This window comes from Galeopterus variegatus, unplaced genomic scaffold (genome assembly GCF_000696425.1).
Source record: "Galeopterus variegatus unplaced genomic scaffold, G_variegatus-3.0.2 Scaffold226, whole genome shotgun sequence".
Lineage (NCBI taxonomy): Eukaryota > Metazoa > Chordata > Mammalia > Dermoptera > Cynocephalidae > Galeopterus > Galeopterus variegatus.
Window position 1 is genome coordinate 669,542 of NW_007726337.1, and position 18,470 is coordinate 688,011.

Consider the following 18,470-nt stretch of genomic DNA (forward strand, 5'->3'; position numbering starts at 1 on the left):
TTTCCATTGTCTTCAATATGTAGGTGTTCTTATTCCTCTGATTTCAGAGGATGAGATGAAGAAGGCTATGGGGATTACCCCTGCAACTTTTGACAGGTGTCATTTACATGGATAACTGGTCCAGTTGTGAAATATGCTTGCTCAGTTTACCTGCCAACTGAGTTGTGGGCATAACACAGGGGTTCCTGGATTTATACTTCTTACCTAGAAGATAAAAACAGAAAACATATAAGCACTAAAAAAAGAAATAGAGATGCAATACTAAGACCGAGAGTATATTTCTTAAGATCACACTCTATGTGACAGGATGATAATATTAATCCAAACAATTTCATACAGCCAAACTCAGTTTTAAGCATTAAGCAACAGTGCTATTGTGAAGTGCTTTGCATTAATACTTTTTTGTGCCTCCCTATTCTCTGCTTCTTATAGCATCATCTCCCTGCAACAATACATCTTTGGGGTACTACACTGAAGCATTATTGCCTCGATCTCTAATTTTGGCCCTGTCCATGGGTGAACACATTTCTGAATATTCCCATCTGGGACTATCCTTATATGTGTTTATGAATGGGGAGTTTCAGCCTACAAACTTAGTTAAATCCCAATATTATGTTCACTGGGATGCAAAGCTGTCAAGTGTAAAACAGAGAGCCTCAGTTTTGAGAAACCAGAGATGCAAAATTTGGTATCAAAGGCCACATTGCTAATTGAGGTCTTGAAGTGAGAAAAGTTTATCTTGTTCAAAGTATATGTTTAGTGCACTTGAGAGAATGAAATTACTAAGGAATTGAGCACACAAAGCTCATGTCAGTTCTTGCTGAGAATATGCTTAGCATAATGTAACTGAAAGCTGTATTTAAACATGACACACCTGAGCGATAAAAACAGAATTATCGTGTACCTTTTACATAGTCCCCCAATTATAACGTCTCATATAAGTACAGTACAATTATCAAAACCAGGAAATTGACATTGGTGTAATACTATTAACTAAACTACACAACATCTTCAGCTTTCCCCAGTTTTTATATGTACTCATATGTGAGGGGACTTTAAAAGGTTTGTGGATAAATGGAATTTATATATATATGTATGTATGTATGTATATATACACATACATACATGTATGTATGTATGTATAAACTTCATTTCTCAACATAACCTCCATCAAGTTCAAGACAATTTTGTAAGTGATGATACCAGCCATTCAGCCCATCCCTGAAGAGCTGAGGTCCTGGTGATTTAACCATGTCAATGTAGTTTGGGTTTTTTTACACTATTAACTGAGGAAAAATGGGTGCCCTTTAAATATTTTTCTAAGATTAGGAAACAAAAAGAAGTCATAAGGAGTCAAGTAAGGATTGTAGGGTGGATGCCTAATGACTTCCCATTGAAACTTTCCCCAAATTGCTCTTGTTTTATGAGAGGAAAGAGCAGGAGCATTGTCATGGTGGAGGACTCTCTGCTGAAGCTTTCCTGGGTGTTTTCCTGCTAAAGGTTTGGCCAACTTTCTCACAGTTCTCTCATAATAAGCAGATGTAATCATTCTTTGGCTTTCCAGAAAGTCAACAAAATTCCTTGATCATCCCCAAAAACCACTGCCATGACCTTTATTCTTGGCTGGTCCACTTTTGCTTTCACTGACCACTTCTACCTCTTGGTACCCATGGTTTTGATTGTGCTTTGTCTTCAGGATCATACTGGTAAGGCCATTTTTCATGTCCTGTTAAAATTATTTGAGAAAATGCTTCAAAAACTTGATCCCACTTGTTTAAAATTTCCATTGAAAGCTCTGCTTTTAGGGCTGGCCCAGTGGCGCACTGCTACAGTGCTCCGCTTGGGAGCGCGGCGGCACTCCTGCCGAGGGTTCGGATCCCACATACAGACCAGTTCCCGCTCACTGGCTGAGCAAGGTGCGGGCGCAACACCGAGGGTTGCGATCCTGTTGCCGGTCCCGGTCCGGTACAGGCGTGACACTGAGGGTTGCGATCCGTTGCCGGACACGAAAAAAGACAAAAAGGAAAAAAAAAAAAAGAAAGCTCTGCTTTTGTCTGCAACTGATCTGGTTGCAACGGTTTTGGCACCCATTGAGCAGAAAGTTTGCTCAACTGTAATTTTTCAGACAGAATTCTGTAGGCTAAACCAATTGAGATGTCTACGGTGTTGACTATTGTTTCTGCTGTTAATCGTCATTCCTCTTCAGTTAGAGCACAGACAAGATTGTTTCCTTGCAAATTGATATGGATGGTCTGACACTGCAAGCTTCATCTTCAGTATCTTCTCATCCCTTTTTAAAGGAGTTATCCATTTGTAAATTGATTTATTTGAGACATTGCTTTAGTCCATTTCTGTTTTTTATAACAGAACACCTGAAATGAGGTAATTTATTTTTTAAAAATATATAATTTATTTCTTTCAATTTTGGAGGCTGACAAGTCCAAGGTCCAGGTGCACATCTGGTGAGGGCCTTTTTATTGGTGGTGACTCTCCACAGAGACACAGAGTGTCACATGGGGAGAATGGGTTGAGCAAGAGAGAGCTAACTTCCACACTTCCTCTCCTTTTAAAGCCATCATAACCACACCCATCACCACCCATTAAACCATCAACCAATTACTCTATGAATGAATTAATCCATTTGTGAGCACAGGGTCCTCACAATCTAATCATATCTTAAATACCCAACCTTTCAATTACTATAATAGGATTTTTCACTTTCTTAATACTGTTACCATGTAGATTAAGTTTCCAATACATCATCCTTTGGGGGACACATTTAACACATAGAAGACATTGTCTTCGTAAACTTATTATGAAGCATCATGATTTCACCATTCTTCCACCCAAGCTTCACCCTAAATTTAATATTTCAGTTTTAGCAGAACTCATGTTACTCCAATACATGCTCTTTTCAAATTGATGTCTTATCCTTCTTAGTGCCTAAAACTAGATTCTGTTCAGATATGTTATAAAAAATTAAGTACAAGTTAATACTGGTGTAAATTTTTTTTGAAATACATGCATAGTTTTTTCCTAATACACATTTCCCATAAACTTTTTGAAGACTGCTCCTGTGCATTTGCGCATATACATGGAAATTTATCACGTGTATATATTTGTGTAAGAGCCATCACAATATATTATATATATTATATATGTGGTATATACACACACACACACCACATGTATATATTTGTGTAACAACCAATATGTATATTTTTGTGCAACCAGTTGCTGCAATAGTGTATTCTTGTTTATTTCTGAGTATTCCATTGTGTGGATGTATCACTGTTTATTGCTTCACTCACTGAAGGACATCTGGGTAATTTTCATCATTTTGGACATTACAGATAAAGTTGCTGTGAATGTTTATGTACAGTTTTTGTGTGAATATAAGTTTTATTTCTCTAGGGTAAATGTCCTAGAGAGAGATTTATAGGACAAATGGTAGGAGTATTTTTGACTTATAATAAACTGACAAACTGTTTTCCAGAGTTGTTGTGCCATCATATATTCCTCCAACCACTTGGTATTGCCTCTTTAAAATTATTTTGTCCAGGGCCGGCCGGTGGCGCACTGGAGAGTTCCAAGGGTTCGGATCCCATGTGGATACCGGTTCCTGCTCACTGGCTGAGCGCGGTGCGGGCGCAACACCGAGGGTTGCGATCCCGTTGCCGGTCCCCGGTACGGGCGCGACACCGAGGGTTGCGATCCTGTTACCGATCAGTAAAAAAGACAAAAAGGAAAAAAAAAATATTTTGTCCATTTCAGTAGATGTGATAGTCTCTCATAGTGGCTTTAATTTGAATTTCCCTAATCGTTAATGACGTGCCATCTATATCTTCTCTTTGGTGAAATGTCTGTTCAAGACTTTCCCATTTTTAAATACATTGTTTTCTTACTGAGTCCTTTGTCTAATATATGACTTGTAAATATTTTCACCCATTTTTGACCTTGACTTTTCATTCTCATAACATTATCTTTCACAAAGCATAAGTACTTAATTTTGAAATAGTTCATTCTTCTATGGATCAACTTTTGGCATCGTATCTAAGATCTCTTCTCCTAACTTTAGATCAATAAATTGCCTATACTTTCTTATATAAAATTTTTCTCCTACATTTTCTTTATAAAAATTTTAGTTTTACATCTTAAATTTAGATAAATGATCCATTTAAGTTCATTTTTACATAAAATGTGAGGTGTGAGTTGAGGGCAATTGTGTGTGTGTGTGTGTGTGTGTGTGTTTTGGATATACAACCAATACCATCTATTTAAAATATATTACTCCACTGAATGCCTTTTGTGCCTTTGTCAAATAAAAACCCTGACTATTATTGTCTAGGTTTATATCTATACTCTATTCTATCCCACTTTTAAATACATATATTTTCCTCCACAATACTACAATGTCTTAACTGATGTAGTTACACACTAAGTCTTAAAATCACTAGTGTGATTCCTCCCATTTATTGTTTCTTTTCAAAATTGTTTTAGCTGTTTTAGTACATTGTCTTTTGATATAAATTTTAGAATGATAATATCTACAAAAAATATTCTGGCTTTTGATAGGAATTTCTTTACATCTGTAAGTCAATTGCAGAAAAAACTGACATATTTGCTGTGTTGAGTTTTCTATTCTATGAAGAAGGGGTGTATTTTCCCTTATGTAGGTCTTTTTTTTTTTCATGTGTTCTGTAATTTTCAGTATAAATACCATGCACATGGTTTTTAAAATTTAAACCTAAGTTTCTTCTTCTCTTCTTTTTTTTGGTTATTGTTTGTGGTATTGTGTTTTTAATTTGAGATTCCTATTGTTCTTCTCACTATACACACACACAGGCAGGAACACACAAACCCATGCTCATGCACATTCTGTATTTACTTTATACCTGTAACCTGGCTAAACTCACTTATTTATTCTAGGAGTTCTTTGAAATTGTCTACATAGACATCATGTCATCTGCAAATAATCTCATTTCTTTTCTGATCTGTATAACTTTCCCTCCGGCATTCACTCCCTCCCTCCCTCCCTCCGTCTCTCTCTCTCTCTCTCTCTCTCTCTCTCTCTCTCTCTCTCTCTCCCTGTTTACACTAGCTGATACATCTAGTACTATGTTGAAGTAGTGATGAGAATGGATAGCTTTGCCTTGTTCAAATCCTAAAGAAAAAGCATCAGTCTTTTACATTAAGTATGAAGTTTGCTGTAGATTTTTGATAAATAGTTTTTATCAGGTTGAGGATGTTCCTTTCATTGGACTTTGGATTATTCCTGCTTTGCTAACAGACTTTATCCAGAATGAATGTGAGAATTTTTATGCCATGAATCTTTCTAAATTTATTTAGACTTTATTGTCCCAGAATATGGTCTATCTTGGTAAATGTTCTGTGTGAACTCGGTGGAACACATAAATCTATAAATGCAGTTAAATCGATTACATAATAGTGTTGTTTAAATATTCTCTATTCTTACTGATATTTTTTCCTCTATTTCTACTAAACAGTGACAGTGGGGAATTGAATTTTCAGGTGTAATTTTGAATTTGTCAATTGATCCTTTAGGTTCTTCTGTTTTTACTTTTTACCTTTTGAAGATCAGTTATTTGGTGCTAAAACACTAAAATTACTATGTCCTCTTAATAAATTGACATATATTATGAAATAATCTTCTTTATGCCTGGTACTATTTTGATATAAAATCTACTTTGACTTTATTAATATAACCATAAAAGTTCTCATTTGTTACAATGGCATATATTTGTATATGCTTTTACCTTTAATCTATCTATACATTTATATTTAAAAGGCATTTCTGCAGACAACATGTAATTAGTTGGCTCTTGCTTTTATATCCAATCTGACGATCTGTTTTTGAGTTTATGTATTTGGACCCTTTAACTTTACAATAACCATGTGAAAACAATCCAGATGCCAAAACCAACAACAACAACAGCAAACAATAAAATAATCTTTGACTCTTTTTTTTTTACCTGCCTTCTTTTGGAATAATATAGTATGTTTAAATATTCAGTTTTGTCTCATTTTTTAGCTTATTGTCTATAACTTTTTGTTTTATTACTCTAGTGGTTGATTTAGGGTCTAATTTTTGCATATTTAACTTATCAGAGTTTACTTTCAAGTGATATTCTACCACTTTATGCAATGTATAAGAGCCTTAAAATTCTATCATTCCATTTCTCCCTTTCTGACTTTTGCAAAATTGTCACTTCTGGGTCAGTTTCAAATGATTAAATTATCTCCTCATGGTGAATCATATTTCTATGTTACTTTGAATGCCTTGTAACTATTTACTAAATGCTAGATATTGTAAGTTTTATGTTGTTGGGTTGCGTGTGTACATTGTGTATTCCAGTAAATATAATATTATTATTATTATTTTATTTATTTATTTATTTATTTATTTTGGTGACCGGTAAGGGGGTCGTAACCCTTGGCTTGGTGTTGCCTGCACCGTGATCAGCCAGTGAGCGCACCCACCGGCCATCCCTATATAGGATCCGAACCCGCGCCCTCGCGCTCCCAGCGCTGCTGCGCTCCCAGCGCCGCACTCTCCCAAGTGAGCCACGGGGTTGGCCCCCAGTAAATATACTTGAGCATTGCTCTGGGGCATTTCTTGGAAACAGCTTTATTCTTTCACATCTTGACTGTGGGTCAAGATATAACATATTAGTTAGGGGGACTCATATGCTGTATATAACCTAGGACCAATTGTTTCCTGAAAGTTTACCAGTCTGTATAATGGAAAGAGGCTTTATTCCCAACCACATGTGAGCATGAGGCATGTCCAATCCTTTCGGGTAATTCTGTAGCCTCAGTTTCTAAACCCAGATGCATTGCAGTATTCTTTGCCAATCTCCAGAGTTTTTTTTTTTTTTTTTTTTTTTTAAAGATGACCGGTAAGGGGATCTTAACTCTTGACTTGGTGTTGTCAGCACCACGCTCACCCAGTGAGCCAACCAGCCATCCCTATATGGGATCCGAACCCGGGGCCTTGGTGTTATCAGCACCACACTCTCCCGAGTGAGCCACAGGCCGGCCCTCCAGAGTTTCTTCTCTGAGCAATTCTCTCTTCTCCAGACCTCTGGTCTAGAAAATTGGGCTATCTTATTTGTCCACACTCTCAGTCCATCATTTCAACTAAGAAGGTCTGCCAAGATCCTTATCACACCACAGTCTGGAAGTGCTCTCAAAGCAGCAACCTGAGGCAACAGTAAAGCTCATGTCATTGTTTTGCATCTCTCAGGTAGCACTGTCCTTTATTGTTTGATATATGCTATCTTGCAAACCATTATTTACATATTTTGTTAATTTTTTTTTTTTTTTGCTTTTACCTGTGCTAAGACGTGATAGTTGTTAGTTTTTTCAGGGCATTTTGATATATTCTTCCTTCTCAATCATTACTATTTACCTGGCTGTATGTTCCTAGTTGGCAATATTAAGGTGAATAAAAAACAATGTAATAAAACCGACATAGAAAAACGTACAAGTGAACAAGCTGGCATTTCTAAAGCTAAAGGGAAGGACATAATTGATTAAGCACAGTGTCTGTAGGAGTCTTGATGGGGTTCGGCCACTGCATGTCGATGAATGAAAGATTATACACATAAGAGCCTTATTTTAGACTTATTTTAAAAGCCCTTCTAGAATTATGAAGGCATAAATTTTATTCACGTAAATTTAAAATCAAAAACTAAATTAATTTGTAAACGAATTCACAAATGTAGTTATATTCTTTTTTGTTTTGTTTTGTTTTTGTGGCTGACCAGTATGGGGATCTGAACAGTTGACCGTGGTGTTATTGGTACCACACTTTCCCGAGTGAGGTAACTGGCCAGCCCTTTACATTATAGTAATTATTGTTATGAATCAGATTTTGATTCAGAGTCATGGGTATTTTAATACCTCCACTGTCATATGAAGAATAATGGCAATGGACATGTCATAATTAAAGAAGCTTAACCTTTATCTGTGTGATTTACACCTTAACTGTTGACATCCATTTTGCAAATGTTGATGCAGGTGATCTTACCAGGTGACCACAGGATAAGTTCATCCATGTGTAGACAACAGAAACCATGTCATGGCTGCCAGTATACTAACAGAGATTATGATAAAATTTGAAAAAACAAATGCACATAATAAAATTGGTGAAATATGGTAACTAATAAGAATTTTACAAAAAATATTTACCAAGGGGGCCACATTAGAGGTGAATGAGTAGAGGTGAATCTTGGAGAACAAGATTTTACTTGGTCTAGGAATGCAAAACCATCTAGCAGTAAAGAAGAGGTGCAGATGGGGTAAGAAGCAGCAGGACCCATAAGAGGGTCTGTAGGGTGGTTTGAGAATGGGGAACAGGGAGGAGAGACTTGAGGGGGAGTCAGGGTTCATGTCCTGTCTTGAGAACAGAAGGTAACAAAAGAAACACGTTAGTTTTCAAGTTCAAACCCTCTTCGTATTGAAAGAGAGAAGTTATTGTTGGCAAATAGGCAGGAATATAAGTGAGGATATTGAGAGATTCATTAATTCATGGGCGAAATTCAACGTAAAGGAGAATCTTCTGTGTTGTTATTTGTCCAGTACATGTGGGGGGCTCACAGGGGATCAACATAGACAACGTTTTCATAGTCTCTGAAATTTCACTCCAGTGGAGATTCGGAAAACGTCACTGACACTGCTCTGCAGGTGCAAGAGCTGCACTTGGAACTCAGAACACAGGCAGGAGACCTGGAATGGGAAGGACGAGGAAGCCTCTTGGAGGAGGAACACGGAGGAGCCTCTGCAGGGTGAGGAGCAGCGAGTCAAGTGCACAGGGGAGGGAAAGAGGAGAGGAAACGTGTGTCCGTGGCACAGACCAGGGCGTGGGAAGAGACCGTGGATGTGAAGGACGCTGGGACAGGGACAGGTGACGGTGGCAGGAGCAGGAAGGGTAGACATTGGTGGGATTGGGCAGTGAGAGAGGACAGGCAGGAAGTGACGCAGGGACAGCTGCACAGGCGTGCGTTCTACGTGGAGGGGCTTTGAGTGTCGGGGTCTTGTTCCTGGAATCCTCACCCCAGCCCACGAGGTCTGCCTGCCGGGAAGACAGAAGGACTGAGGACTTTCCCTGTCCACTGGGGAGGTCCCTGGGCATTACCAGGAGAGGTTGTGTCTGGGGAGAAGGGAGGGTAGAGAGGGGCAGGGAGGACCCCCAGGCTGATGGGTGGGCAGGCTCAGGGACCTTGGATACTTCTGTTCGCCTCCCATCCCCCATCGCTCAGACACCCACCCACCTTGAGTCCCTCAGACATTTCTCAGGTGTATGTGGCATCCGTGCACTAGAAAATTCAGAGCGGCAGGCCCAGGACGCCACCTACTGTCCGCAAGCAGCTTCTGAGAGCAGCCTAACAGGAAACTGCGGGTGACGGGGCGAGAGCGCGCGTCTCCGCGGCTGCGCAGAGAAGGGGCTCCAGGGGGCCGCGCAGGTGAGGCGGGCAGCGGGCCCTGAGGTAGGCACTGGAGTCGGTGGGCCGAGGCGGGCGGTGGGCAGCGGGCTGGCCTTCACGGGGCGTTTCTCCGCATCCATGCACAAGTTCATACGTCTGTGTCTGCCTGTCCTCTTACGTGTTCTTTGATAACCTAATACAAACCGTACAATTTTCTCGCGTGACAGAGTGTATCGTGCATTTTGAAGTTCTTCTATGACATATTCCCTTATACATTTTATTTGTAGCAATACCTAAATTTCCTATTGGTGAATTATTCATATTTAAAGTATTGCTCTTTGTAAAACAAAGGGAACTGCCGCACATTGTATGCGTTTGGTTAATCATTTCTAAAGAATAGCATCTCCTCATTTCTGGAGGGAGACACCTCTGCATGCGCTTCAGCAAGGATTCTGTCTGGGGTGTCGTGTATTCCTTATTAATTTTGGACTTCTCTGTTCTGGGAACTATTAAGCTTCCAATATTCGTTTGAAAAATCCAGTTGCTCTATCTTTTACTTTGTTTTTACTGTCTTTACCATATAATTTCTTATGCCTACTTTGCATTTAATTTCTCTTCTTTCTCTAGATTCATAAAGTCGAAACTTAGATGATTGCTTTTCACTCTTCCTTCCTTTCTAAAACTGAAAGGTATGTTTTGTTCCATCCATTTGTGGATAATTTATGTGTTTTCATATTTAAAGTGGGTTTTTTGTAGACAACATGTATTTGGGTCCTTTTTTGCCCCCCATATACTCTGACAGTCTGTGATTTTAATTGGTGCATTTAGAACATTGACATGCAGTGATTATTGATGTAATTGGATTAATATCAACCATGCCAGTTACTGTTTTGTATTTGCTGTCTATGTTTTTGCTCCTATTTTTGTATTTGCTCTTTCTGTTTTGTGTGGTTTTAATTGAATAATTTATATAATTCCATTTCTCTCCTTTTTTAATATATCAGTTATATTTTTACACTTTTTTTAGTAGTTCTATAGAAAAAAATACTTTTACTTTTCCTATTGTTAATTGGTCTAGCAGATATGAGCTGGTTGAAAATAATAAGAAAAACATGTATTTGATTATGCATATTTACATATATATCATATATTTATTACATTAAGTATCATATATGTGTAAGTATTATGTTATATATGCTATATATGTAACATTTTTATTAAAATGTACTCACACTGTTTGGAAAGTGATATGGTGATATTTGAAAGAAGGCTTGGATTTGCTGTAAACGTAAATTGTAAACTATAGAACAGGGTGTTGGACCAGGGCCTCAGTTCCTTGCTGGCTGTTGATCAGAGGCTGCACTCAGTTCCTTGCCATGTTGGCTTCTCCCATGACAGATGCTTCATTAAAGTCATTAGGGGAGAGAGTTTGTTAGCAAGACAGAAATCACGATCTTATGTAACATAATCATCCAGATGACATCCCATCATATTTGCATTACTCTGTTGTTTCAGACAAGTCATTGTTCTGCCCACACTTACAGGGAGTTCATTAGAATACAAGGCTGTGTATACCAAGAGGTGGGGATCGTTGGGTGCCATCTTTGGGTCTTCTTCCTACATGAGGTCCTGTCCAATCTGCAACAGTTTCTCAGTCTTCACTTGTTTTTCATGTCCTTGACCCTTTTGAAAAGTATTGGTCAAGTATTTTGTAGAATTTCCTACAATTTGGATTTGTGGGATGGCTTCTTATAATTAAACTAGAGATATGGATTAATTTAGAGACACATTTCTATATGTTTGAAGGCAAAACAAACTGAACAGTATATTATTTAGAAATATAAACTTAGAGAGAAAAATAAAGAAAAATAAGGGACAAATAGAGAATTCAAAGTAACTGAGTAAAGAGGACTATGAAATTGGGGCAATGTGCTTAGGAGGCATCAACATTGTTGCTAATGTTCTGTTTTTTAAGGTCAACAGTGATTTTAAATAAATAAACTTTTTAAAATTAAAAATAGTTTTAGATTTATAGAACAATTGCAAAAACGAATATAGTACAGACGATTTCTGTATACCCTCAAAACAGTTTCTCATATTAGTGACCTTTTACATTAGTGTGGGAAATTTGTCACAATTAATGAAATAGTATTATACAATATGATTAACTAAAACTCACGCACTATTCAGACTTCTTTACTTTTCACTTAATGTTCATTTTCTACTCCACGATCTCATCGAGGACACCTCATCACATTTAGATATCATGGCTGCTTAGTCTCCTTTTGGCTGTAACAGTTTCTCAAATTTTCCTTGTTTCTGATGACGCTGACATCCCTCATTTGAAATTTCTGTTATGTTTTTCTCACGATTAGACTGGATTTAAGTGTTTTGGGGAGGAAGACCATGGACAGGAAAAGACGTTATCATCAGATCATATCAAGGGTATGTACTATCAACACGATTTATCACTTTTGAAATTAATTTGATCACCTGGATGAAATATTTTTGATCATATTTTTTCACTGTCAAATTACTCTTTTTTCCCTTTCCATGTTGCAGTTTTTGAATAGTCACTATGCACACACATACTTAAGAAATTGAGAGTTATATTTCACCTCCTTATGGACAGAGAATCTACAAATATTTGGAATTCTTTAGCACGGATAATTTGTGCATTCTCCACCATTTTTTATTTTTATTGATTCATTTATCGATATCAGTATGGAATCATGGATATTTATTTTACACTCTGGTACTTATTTATTTTATTGCTCAAATTGTTCCAGTGCTGACCTCTGGAAAGTCCTTCTTTTGGCTCCTGTAACATTTTGAAATATCTACATTATTTTGATGTGATTTTGTTTGTTTGGATGGTGGGTTGTGTTGTTGTTTAGCATTTTCTTACTTTCTGGAACTACAAGGTGCTTCAATCTAGTGATGTTCATTCTGTGTTCAACATTGCTATCTACAGTTGCTTCAAGGAGACTTGGTTCCTTTTATTGGAGAGTGGTATTAGATACTAAGATCTGGATACCAGATGTATTCATCACTTCTGGGGCATCTGTTCATTCCAAGCCTTAGCTGACAGAGCAAAGAAATATATCTGTGTGTCTTACTCACACTTATGCACATTTCTATAACTATTTCTTCATGTGTCCATATATACCTATATTAAGTTTAAGGTGAATTCCAACTAGTGTCTCCAGCAGCACATGATATAGTCCAGTAATATGTGATCAGTCTACCCATTCCCACTTAATTGTACATAGCCTCCTACTCTGAACAGTGAGAAAATTGGCTCCAATAACTTAATTATTCAATCCCAAAATAGATGCATAGTGGTTTCTGAATTGGTAATCCATATCCCCATGCTGAACAGCTTTATAATTAAATAAATTGCTTAAGTCTATCTTCTTTGTCCTTTAGACTTAGAATTGCCACTTATTTCCTGAGTTACTTGAGTCAGCCCCATTTTCCCCACTACCTTCAGTGAGGTTATTTCATGCATTTGTAATACAGGTCTATAATTTTGTCAGCATTACTTCCTGGGTCCTTCCTGAGGTTCCCCCAACCTGCTAAATATAAATATATATATACATATACACACACACATAAATACATATATTTAATTTGTATACATTTATGTTTATTCTTTGTTTTATAAATTTCTCTAGGATTTCAAAAACATCTTGTATCCACTATTAGTATGTCACAAGGAATATTTTCACTGCCCTAAGAAAATCCCCTGTATTTTGCCTATTTTACCTTCCTGTTTTCCAAGCCTTTGCTAACCTCTAGTGTGTTTACTATCTCCATAGTTTTGCCTCTTCCAGAGTGACATATAAATGGAATTACGAAATATGTAGTCTTTTCAAACTTGATTCTCTCACTTAGCAACAGGCCTTTAAGAAGTGTATCTCATGATTTGTGAAGTGTATCTCATGGTTGTTTGGATTGGCATTTCCCTAAGGACTAAAACTATTGAGCATATTTTTATGTGTTTATTGGACATGACTATGGCTTCTTCGAAGAAATGTCTATTCAAATAATTTACCTATTTTTAATTGGGATATGTGCCTTTTTTATTTGAGTTGTAAGAATCTTTTATATATTCTGGATAATACACCTTTACCAGCTATAGAGTTTGCAAATATTTTGTCCCATCTTTTGGGTTGCATTTTCACTTTTTGATGATATACTTTGATTCACAAATAATTTTAATTCTGATTAATTTCAGTATATCTATTTTTTTCTGCCACTTGTGTTTTTGGTGACATATCATAAAAACTATTGTTTAAACCAAGTCTGCCAAGATTGATTCATATATTCTCTTCAATGGGTTTTGTAGTTTTAGCTCTTGCGCTTTGCTCTGTGATCCATTTTAAGTCAATCATGTATGTGGTGTGAGGGAAGAGTTCAACTTACATGTGTATATCCATTTGTTCCAGCAATATTTGTTGAAATAAATTGTTTTCCTGATTGAATTGCCTTGGCAACCTTGTAAAATCAGTTCACCATAAATGTAAGGGTTGATTTTTGGCCACAGTCTATTCCATTGACCTGTATATCTGTCCTTATACCAGTATCACAATGTGTTTTTTACTAACACTTTGTAGTTAAGTTTTGAAGTCATGAAGTGTGAATCAAGTATCCAACTTTGTTCTTTTTTTTTTTTCAGGATTTTTTTGACTATTCCAGATCTTTTGCATTTCTATAAGAATTTTAGAATTAGCTTGTTAATTACTACAAAAAAAAATGACACAGCTGGGCTTTCAATAGGGACTGCATTGAATCTGTAAATTCCTTTGGAAAATATTGCCATTTTGACAATGTTAAGCCTTCTGATCAATGAACTTGGGGCATTTTTTCAATTTTACTTTCTTTTAATTACTTTCAAAATTTATGTAGTTCTCAGTGTACATATGTTACACTTATTTTCTTAAATTTATTTGTAAGTATTTTTCTTTCTTGATTCTAGTTTAAATTAATTTCTTTTCTTATTTTCATTTTTAGATTCTTAATTGATAAGAGTATAGAAATATCATTGCATTTTTTAATAATGACTATGTATTCTACAACCTTGCTGATTTTTTTTGACATTTTAATTATATTTTAGCAGATTCCTTAGGGTATTCTTTCCTTGTTTATTTTTAATTTCATTAAATTATTTATGTTTAATTTACACATGATAATTGTTCATGTTTATGGGGTACAGTGTGATGTTTCAGTGCATGCACACAATATGTAGTAATCAAGTTAGAATAATTAGCATATCTGTCGCTTCTGATATTTATCATTTCTTTGTGGTGAGAACATTTCAAAATCCTTTCTTGTTGCTATTGTGAAATATACAATATATTATTGTTAACTATAGTCACACTACTGTGTACTGGGACACTGGAATTTATTCCTCCCATGTAATTGTAACTTTGTATCCATTGCCCAACCTCTTCCCATCCTCCACCCGCCTTCCCAGTTTCTGGTTAGCACTATTCTACTCTCTACTTTCATGAGAATGCACCCATGTTTATTGCAGCACTATTCACACAGCCAAGATATAGAATCAACCTAAGTGTCCATCAACAGATTAATGAGGAAAGAAAATGTTCTATATTTACACAATAAATAACCAATTCCTGCTATTTGCAGCAACCTAGCTGGAAGTGGAGGTCATTATGTTAAGTAAAATAAGCCAGACACAGAATGATAAATATAAACAAAATCATATCATTTGCAAATAGAGGCAGTTTGACTTCTTTTCCAATCTGGGTGCTTCGTGTTAATTTTTCTTGCCCAAATTACCTATTTACAGCCTCCAGAGTAATGATGAATGGAAGTGATGAGAGTTGGCACCTTTGTATTATTTCTTATCTTTGGGAAAATGTGAGCTTTTGAAGATAGATGCACAAAGTTACGTGAGTTTTCTGTGGATGCTCTTTTTAGCTTAAGAATGTTCCCTTTTATACCCAATTTGTTTAATACTTAACCAAACTTGCATTCTTGGGATAAATTCCCTTGGTTGTAGTGTATAATCCTTTAATATGTTGTAGAATTTGCTTTGCTAGTATTTCCTTAAGGATTTTTGCCTCTATGGGATTTGCCTGTATTGTTTTTTTCTTGTAATGTCTTTGTCTAGTTGTGGTATCATTGTAAACTGGCTTATAGAATGAGTTGAGGAGTAATCTATTCTATTCTCTTTTTAACTGTTTATATGTTTGGAATATTGCAGCAGTGAAGTCTTCTCAACCGGGACAGGGACCTAAATGTTACCAACAGTCATGTGAGCTTGGAAGACTATTCTTTTCCACTGAGTCTTCCGTTGATACCTCGGACTTGGTGGGCATCTACATCTGGATTCCCCAGTCAGAGAAACTGTAAGATAATATGTGTGTTTGGATTTAAGTCACTAAGTTATAGGTAATTTGTTATGCATAAATAAATAATACAACTGACAACTGAATGTAATCAGGTATTCTAGGTTGGATCCTGGAACAAATAAGTGACATTATAAAACCTGGTAAAATATGAAGAAATTTCATAGTTAATAGTTTTGTGATATGGTCGATTTCTCAGTTTTCATAAATATACTATGGTTATATAAGATGTTAACATTACAGGAAGCTGAAGGGTGTATAAAAGTCTTCATACTGTCTTTTCAACATTCTTTATATCTGAAATTATTTCAACATAGAATTGTTTTTTTAAAAAAAACCTGCAATAACAAAGACGTAAGCAAAAAACCTCAGAGTTGGAAGGTGAATGGACCTGTAGACAGAGCACAGCAGAACATGTTTCCTTAGGTATCCACCATTCCAAACACAGGTGCACTTACATCACAAAAACGTGCGCAAGCTCCGCGGATGCTCTCTCCTCCTTTTCCTTTTTCCCCATCGTACTTCCTATTTATCCAGTCACTAGTTCGAGGGTCAGTAACCATGTCTTCAGAGACCAGGTGCCTGTGCCTCAGATAACCCAGAAAGCCCCATTTTCAGACATCCTCGGGCACTATATCTGTAGACTAAGACTTTCCGGAAGAAATGCCTGCTGGACATTAGAAGTCAATATTGAGAAATATTAGTGACAGGAAACATCAATCAACATCAATCACATTTTTGCATTTAGCAGAGAGGTTTTTTTGTTGTTGTTTTTGGCAAATATTCTTCCCTAAGTTTTTTAAAGGCAATTCAACCTTCAAACCTTTGAGGAAACTGTGATAATTATTACTTTTTTTCAATTATCTAGACTTCTTTGACCACTCATTCGGTTTACACTCATATTGTGGCAGTATATTATTCATTGCCCAACTCCAATGCCACAACACAGGTATTGTTATTATAGCAAGTGGACTGTGTGAAGAAAAAGAAAATGAAAACATGATGATTTAAGCCAGCCTCTGCTTAAACATGTGGAAATGAACATTTTGACCTGAGGATTTTGGCAGGTGAAGGCAAGTGAATGACTGTGTTGTGCACAGATGGAGAAATGCTAGAGTGAAAAAGAAAAAGAAAAAAAAGACCAAGCAGATACCACATATGCCCAAACCTCCATGCAGTGATCTAACAGGTAGACACAGGCTGAATGATGACTCTGCACATGTGCTGGATAAACAGAGAATCACACAGCAGGGAGGACTGTCCACTCCTCCCACACAGCTCCCTGTGCACCGCCCACAGCACTCTGCTGGGCACCACCAGGGTTGTGTCCAGGAACTGTGTTTGCAAATCTTATGAAGTCATGGGACTGCATGTGGCACTTCCATGGACCTTCATACCATCAAGACTATTGATTTTATGGTATGTAATTATGGGATATATTCTCCCCACATTTGTAGCTTAAGTGAGAAAATGAGTCCCTGTGGCCTGGAGACCTGGAGTGAGAGAAAGTTGACCTGGACCACTTTTCTCACTTCTGAGATCAGGACAGCAGATATAGGTGCTGTTATTTGAGCATTTTTCATTCAGGGAAACTTCTTACCCCTCCAAGCTCTTATTTCATTCCTCGAAAAAGGATAAGCTTGATTAAATTAATCATCTTAAAATGGAGAGATTATTCTGTTTATTTAATTTTAATTGGAGTTCTTATAATAGCTAAGTGACTTGTCAAATCCCCTTTTCCTTTTTACATTAATGCATACTTTAAAAACCCATCACGATATTTACCCCCAATATCATCCCTCCCAGTGAGCTCTGAGTGCTCAGGGTTAAGAGGGTACAGATGATAGACACAGAACTGTACTAACATGATGTCACAGACAGAGGACGCAGTGTTGAGCACCAAGTTCCCAAACATCACTCTATGACAGCGAGGAAAAAGTGGTTTCCCACAACCTGCTGAACCAAACATTATTTGATTTCAGAGAGTCTGGTCTGCCCACCAGAACTCTTAGAAACATGCCATTGCAAACATCCCAGAGTCAGAGCACACGATGAGGCAAGAACCCACCACTATGTCTCCACATTCTGCCTGAATAGAAACAAAGTCCAGCAAAGGAGTGGCTCATATATGTGAACCAGGCTCATATGCTGTTCACTTAATTGAGCCTTCCTGGAACCTGACATTCTAGATGCGTACACAGTAAATATCCAAAATCATGAATTACAAGATTTTCTTCTAAATTAAATGTATTCATCAGGGACCACCAAAGCCCATTCCAATTTCCAAGTACCCAAAATTAGAGTTAGTCAGAGTAGCAAGTAGGCAAAGCAAAACATTTTATGAAAGCCCCAGTGTATCTACTTCTGCAGTAACTGACGATTAAGTGATTTGTATGATCACCATTGATGTGATTAGAAGGACGAATGGGAAATAAGAAAAAGAGAGATAGACAATTGTTCTGGATTGAATAATTGGATTTGGACCAGAGCTTAGAGGGAGCATTACTCATATGTCTGCGATTAGGGCAGAAATTCTCAAGATACAGCTTTTTCAAAGTCTTCTAAAACTACCACTCTAGTCCACACTTTCAATTAACTTTTTGACATCTCTATCTTCCTTCTCAAAAGGTTTTTTGGACCATGG

General features: G+C 36.9%; 1 long non-coding RNA gene across 1 annotated transcript; it reads left to right on the plus strand.

The window, feature by feature from the left end:
* Positions 1–9,361: 9,361 nt before the first annotated feature.
* On the plus strand, positions 9,362–15,349 carry LOC103585254. The gene is made up of 3 exons (XR_550047.1): positions 9,362–9,488; positions 11,825–11,894; positions 15,265–15,349. It is a non-coding gene; the product is annotated as an uncharacterized LOC103585254 (long non-coding RNA).
* Positions 15,350–18,470: the final 3,121 nt, after the last annotated feature.